The 6,023-nt window shown below is 32.2% G+C and overlaps 1 long non-coding RNA gene across 1 annotated transcript; it reads left to right on the forward strand.

The window, feature by feature from the left end:
* Positions 1–674: 674 nt before the first annotated feature.
* Positions 675–2,312, forward strand: LOC121780217. Its single transcript, XR_006045984.1, has 2 exons — positions 675–1,841; positions 1,956–2,312. It is a non-coding gene; the product is annotated as an uncharacterized LOC121780217 (long non-coding RNA).
* Positions 2,313–6,023: the final 3,711 nt, after the last annotated feature.

Raw genomic sequence — 6,023 nt, forward strand, 5'->3', positions numbered from 1 at the left:
CCCATATGTGTACACTAGTCCGAGTAGGGTTTGCGGCCCTACTGGGACCCGAATTCGATTAAACATAATTGGCATAGCCAAGCAGATAGGTATTCGTAAAAGCAAAACATGGCATGACAAACATGTATAGAAAATTTCACATATTCATGCTAAAAGTCACATTTTGAAAAAAAAAATGCCCACCTCGAAAAGCTATTTCCTTAGCCGAACAATTTCCTTGATTTGGTCTTAAACGACGCGCGAAGACGTCCCTTTAGGAAATAAAGATAGTACTTAATTAGGCTTAAGGAGCTAAATAAACTTGACGTGCATGCATTCCTAAGTGCGTGGTCATCTTATTCTATTTTCCCTATTTCATAGAAAATCCTTAAGCATTAATTTAAATCGAGAGATTTAATTTATTTGGAGGTTTAGAAAATTATTCGCTTAACAAGAGAGCGTTACCTCCTATGTAATTTATTCAAGCAATGACATAAATCTGAGGTCTATTCATCTTCTCGGAATTAATTAGCGTACCATTTCTTAACATTAATTATTTAGGCACTAAACTAAAATCAGGGGATTAAATTTATTATTTTGAAATTAATTAGAGACGACCAACACTTCAACGAGCCTAAGATTTAATCAGGAATCCAACTGCAGCCCAAGCTTCTACTTCACAATCATCCCCAACATCAAAAATAATTCTTCTGGCCCAACTTAAACTAAAAGGGGTGGCCCACGAGCAATTAAAATAGAAACAAAAGGAAGGAGGCCCAGCACTACTCATCCTCACCCCTCTTTTCTCTCTCAATTTCAAATCAAAGAAATCCCTAATTCCCCAATTCTCTCCTTCTCCTTCCCCTTCCCGTCGGCGCATCTCACAGCGCCGTCCATTAAATCGCCGGTGTTCTTCTCTTGGCGAAATCTCAGAGGGCAGCTGCTGCCCTACTCTCCGCGAGGCAGGCGTCGCCTCCTTCCACGCCTCACATCTCTGTTTAACAGCTGGGTCGCTGTGCGGCCCGCGACAACCTGTGGTCATCGCACCGCCTGCCCGCCGCCTCTCCGTGACAGCACAGCACCATCTCCGTCATTTCTCCGGTGTTAAGGCAGTTGCGGCGTCAGTTACCTCAGTGAGCCGGAGCCGCCGAGTCCTGCCTCTTCATCGGCGCCCCGCCGTCGGACGTTTGCTCATTAAGCTAAGCCTCTTTCGTTCCTCTCATCTAGTTCGTTTGGTTAGGTGTATATTGGGCGAAGCTTAGTGTTTGGAAACTTGTATGTAATTGATGTTGGAGATTTTGGCAGAGGTGTTTCAAAGTTTTTTTTTGGTTATGTTTAGTTTACTGGAAAGAGTTCCGATTGAGAAGAAAGGTTCTAACTTGCATAAATTTAGTATACACTTTCTTTGGAGTTCCCCTTTTGTGGAAGCTATTTACGGTTTTAAAATCCTAACATGCTGTGCCTATTTGTTTTCATGTGTTCATGCTTTCATGGTCCTATCATGTGGAGGAAAGAGTGTTACCTCTGTAATGTAGTTACCGTCCTGAATTTTCTGCCCCTAGAACTCAAACCCTCTTGCTCTCAAGCTCACTATGCTGCTGGAAAAACTTGATGCATATGAAGGGGGGTTTTATAGGCAACCTTGGTGCAAATTAAATGAAAGCTGATCCCCCTTTGTTTTCATGTCAAAACCTATCTCTCTTTTGTGATTTTGTAGTACTTTACACTTGATGCAATTTGGTCTTTAGCTTGGGATTACAAGGCTCCTCATTAACTCATTTTGGTTGATTGTGTGACTAAGAAGAGGCTGATACGCAGGGCTGTTGTGGAGGAGAGCTGGCAGGTTTGACTTGCCTCCTTTGGTAAGTCCTTTGTTGTCCATTCATAAAGGGGAATTGTCCCATTCCATCTAATAAGAGTTCCCATTAATTCCTCTTGTTTCTTTGCTACTTTAAAGGTTTTGTCTCATTTTGCAGGTGGAGCAAGACTTGGGCTGCCAAGCTGCTGCTCGCGACGTGCTTGCTGCCCCGGGCCCTTGGGCTTGCTACTGGGCCCACCGGCTGATCGGATAGGGCCGTGGTGGGGATGCGGTTTTGGCTCGAGAGGAAGAGGCCCAAAGTGTAGCAAAAGAAAAGATTTTAGTTTCTTAGCATTTTGGCTCTTTCATGAATATTTGTAAAGTTTCCTATATTTTTACTTCCATTCATGTAAGATGATCATGTAAATGAAAGTATTATTTGAGGTGTATGCGAACACTTTATTCGGGGAATAACTTCGTACCCTTGTACCACGTTCATTTTATTTTACAATATACATTAGCTTGTTTTAGTTCATTCGATTATTTCTTTAACTCTTGTTCTACGAACTAACAACATTAAGCATCAAAAGGGAGTAACGAGTTCAATTTAAAATACGAATCAAGAGAGTGAAAATTCTCTAGTTCGACATTAAACATTAACGGAAAGGATAAGAAAATAAGCGGGTATCACAGTTTCTCTACTTCTCTATATCTTCATAATGTTCATACAGTTGTGGTTTTCCACCAAAGTTTTATTTTCTAATCTAAATAAATTAATTTTGATTTTTCTTATTTTTCTTCCGAAATTAATCTTTCTTTAAATTGAAGCTGGCGTATTTATTGAAAGTGCCAACGTGGGTAAAACGGTGAGCATTAAAACAATGTCGTTTGAATAGAAAATTGTAATTTGTCTGAAAATACAAGAATTTGCAACGTTTTTAAGAATATCCTTCAAATTTTGAGATTTTCTAGAATTTTCCACAAACTTTGAAATTTTCTGATATCTCCCTAACAATAATTTTTTTCTAAATTATTTAATATCCAATACCTTTTAAATTTAGACATGAATATTAATTTATACTACATTTATTAAAATTTATGGAGATATTTAGACATGAATATTAATACATTACCATTTTAAATTATAAATTCTAATTAAAATCCCTTTTTATACATTGTTTTATTATAAAATTTCATCAACATGTATCGTACGGGTGTGATACTAGATGCTTATATAGCTCGGTTGGTGAGGGTTAAGCCCGAATGATCTTGGAAGTTATGCCTAATTATTATGATGTGCGTGCCCATTTGAATTGATAAGCTCAGCCCTTTGTGTCTCTGGTGGACTGAGCCTATTGGGCTAGGCCGTACCCGCCTAATTGATATCAAGAGTCAATGAAGACTAGACGTCAATCTTATTACAGTTGCGAAATTAATTCTCACCACATTTAATAGCAATATTTATATCGGACTAGTTCTATTATTTCAATTTTCAAGGCGATTAATAGCAACAACTTTTCTACATCCCAAAGTCATGTTTGTAGGGACAATTTTTAAGGCGATTAATAGCAACAACTTTCTACATTCCAAAGTCATGTTTGTAGGGACAGGAGATCATCATTTCGAATACAAAATATTTGTGGCTGATGATGGTAAATCAATACTACATTACATTATGCTGTTGGATTTTGATAAACATATGCTTATTTTCACTTTTTCTTGTCTTTTTTCAGTATTCAAGAAGCAATTCATATGAATCTAAATCAATGGATTAGACACTACTTCTATATATAACTGCTCACTGAACTATAAATAGTTTTATAGTTGTCGATTATCTCTTCGAATTCAATCCATTGTGATGTAAAATCTGAATAGTATAAATTAGAAGTAATCGTAATAACTATCATTAAAGAGATATAGTATTAAATTGATTTTCTTTGTTCTCTCCAAATAACAGTTGACGAAGACTCGAACCTAAAAAAAAGTCGAGGGAGACTCTAATTTCGCTTTCACGCTGACTAATGAACCAGATTACTTATAAATTACTACATCTTCTCCTAATAGATGTCACACTTAATGACATGTGATTTTTTGAGATGTTATTTTGTGTGTTGAGTGAGGAGAACATAATACTTCCTCCGCCCGCCAGGAGTCCCGGTTGACCATTTTAGTCTATCCGTCATTAGGAGTGTCATTTCACTTTTACCATAAATTAGGTTGACCTCACTTTCCACTAACTACGCATTCTCCTCACATTTTATATAAAACTAATATATAAAATTGGTTATACATTCCACTTTTTTTTCCATCTACTTTCCTTTGTATTTCTTAAAATTCGTGGCGAACTCAAATGAGATTTTTAATGGTGGATGGATAGAGTGTATTTATATTAATGTGAGAAATAAATTTTTTCAAAAGAAATATGTAACATCTTTTTTAAGATAAACTAAAAGAAGAAAGTGCAACATTTATTATTTTACGGATAAATAGTTAATATGTAACGGTCAATTGGAGTAGGCTTGTTTGTTTTAAGACAAATGTTTTGGAGACATAATGTCTAAGACATAATGAGGTTAAAGTAGTCATTTTAGATTGTTTTATATTTTTATTTAAATAAATATTTTATACATATACCATACTACCCTTGTGCATATAAAAACATTAAATTGTTCATTAATATACTTAATTAAGGACATTGCTCTAATTATGCGTATTCAATTTTTTTCTTTACATACAACCTTTATATTTATGATTGACAATCTTTTTTTTTTATCTCATATTTCTATTCATTTATTTAAAGACACATATTTAAAGTTTTAAAATAGTGTAATTCCATTGATTCTATATATTAATACTTGTTGAGTTTGTGGTTTTGATTTTAAAATTTTCATAATATTAATTTTTTTACATTCAAAAATTTTAATTTCTTTAAAATTCTTAATTTTTTTAATGTTACAACTCAGATCATATAACCATATGATGTTAAAATTTTAAAGCTATTTTACTATTTTCTTCCTAACTCTTTAATTCATTACTTTTCAAAATTGTAATATAATTAAATCCTTTGATTTTGGAACGTTGCATCAAACCTTGACAAAAAGTTACATATTCTTAACTCATCTATTTAACATTTTAAAGTCATATAATTAATATTTTCTCCTTTTTTTCTAAAATATTAGAATTCTTAACTTGATTCACTATTTCATTGAATAAATTAAAATTTGATATATGACATATTAATACTAATTAAGTTTACTATTTTATTTTAAGAATATCATAAGATTAATTTTAAAACTTTTACTTATTAAATTTTTTTAAAAATTTAATTTTAAAATTACAATCGATTTCCAATGCATACCGTGGTTTTTTAACATTCTTAAATCTAATTACTCCAATATCTTAAACTCAAATTTAAAAGACAAACTCAATCATTTTAGACTAAATCACAAAACCGATATAAATCATACTATAACTCCAATGCATAATGTGTTTTTGCACATTCATAATTTCAATTTCTCATAATAATAAACTAAAATATAAAGAATTGCAAAAAATTTACCAAGTTTTAGCAATGTTGAATTAAAAGGAATATAAAACGTTTGAAAATGCCAAAAAGATAGAATTAGTAAGTTTATTTGAATTTAACAGGAAGAAAAGTTGTAATAATATATTATAGATTATGATTAATAAGAAAATTATAAAAAGAAACTCTATGGAGAATTAATACTTTTTCATATTTATTTATTAAAAATTATGTTATAAATTCGGTATTCCTAATAAAATTTATATTTAATACTATTAAATTTTTTGACAAAAAACTTTTCAATGAACGACAACGTTTTGCTTTCAAAAATTGATAACTCATTTATTTTATAAACAAGTTAAAATTATTAATATTAAATTACTAATTTTTTTTAATATTCCAATCTTGTCGTATGTATATATCCAAAGAAGTACTCTATATTAATGTGTATTAAGAATTTTATATCACGTGAAACAATCATAATCTAATGGTATAAATTTACTTAATATAGCATTAGGGTAAATTAGTCATGATATAAAATATAGCTATGGCAAAGTGACATAGGGGCATTATGTCAAAGAGACATTATGTCTCTAAATCACTACTCTTTTAATTTAAAAATATAATAGTAGTGTAACAAGTTGAGTTGACGAGGACCTATACTACAATATATACAACGCCGATGATAACTATATGAAGAACGCATTCTATCAAATGAAACGC

This window comes from Salvia splendens, chromosome 19 (assembly GCF_004379255.2).
Source record: "Salvia splendens isolate huo1 chromosome 19, SspV2, whole genome shotgun sequence".
NCBI lineage: Eukaryota > Viridiplantae > Streptophyta > Magnoliopsida > Lamiales > Lamiaceae > Salvia > Salvia splendens.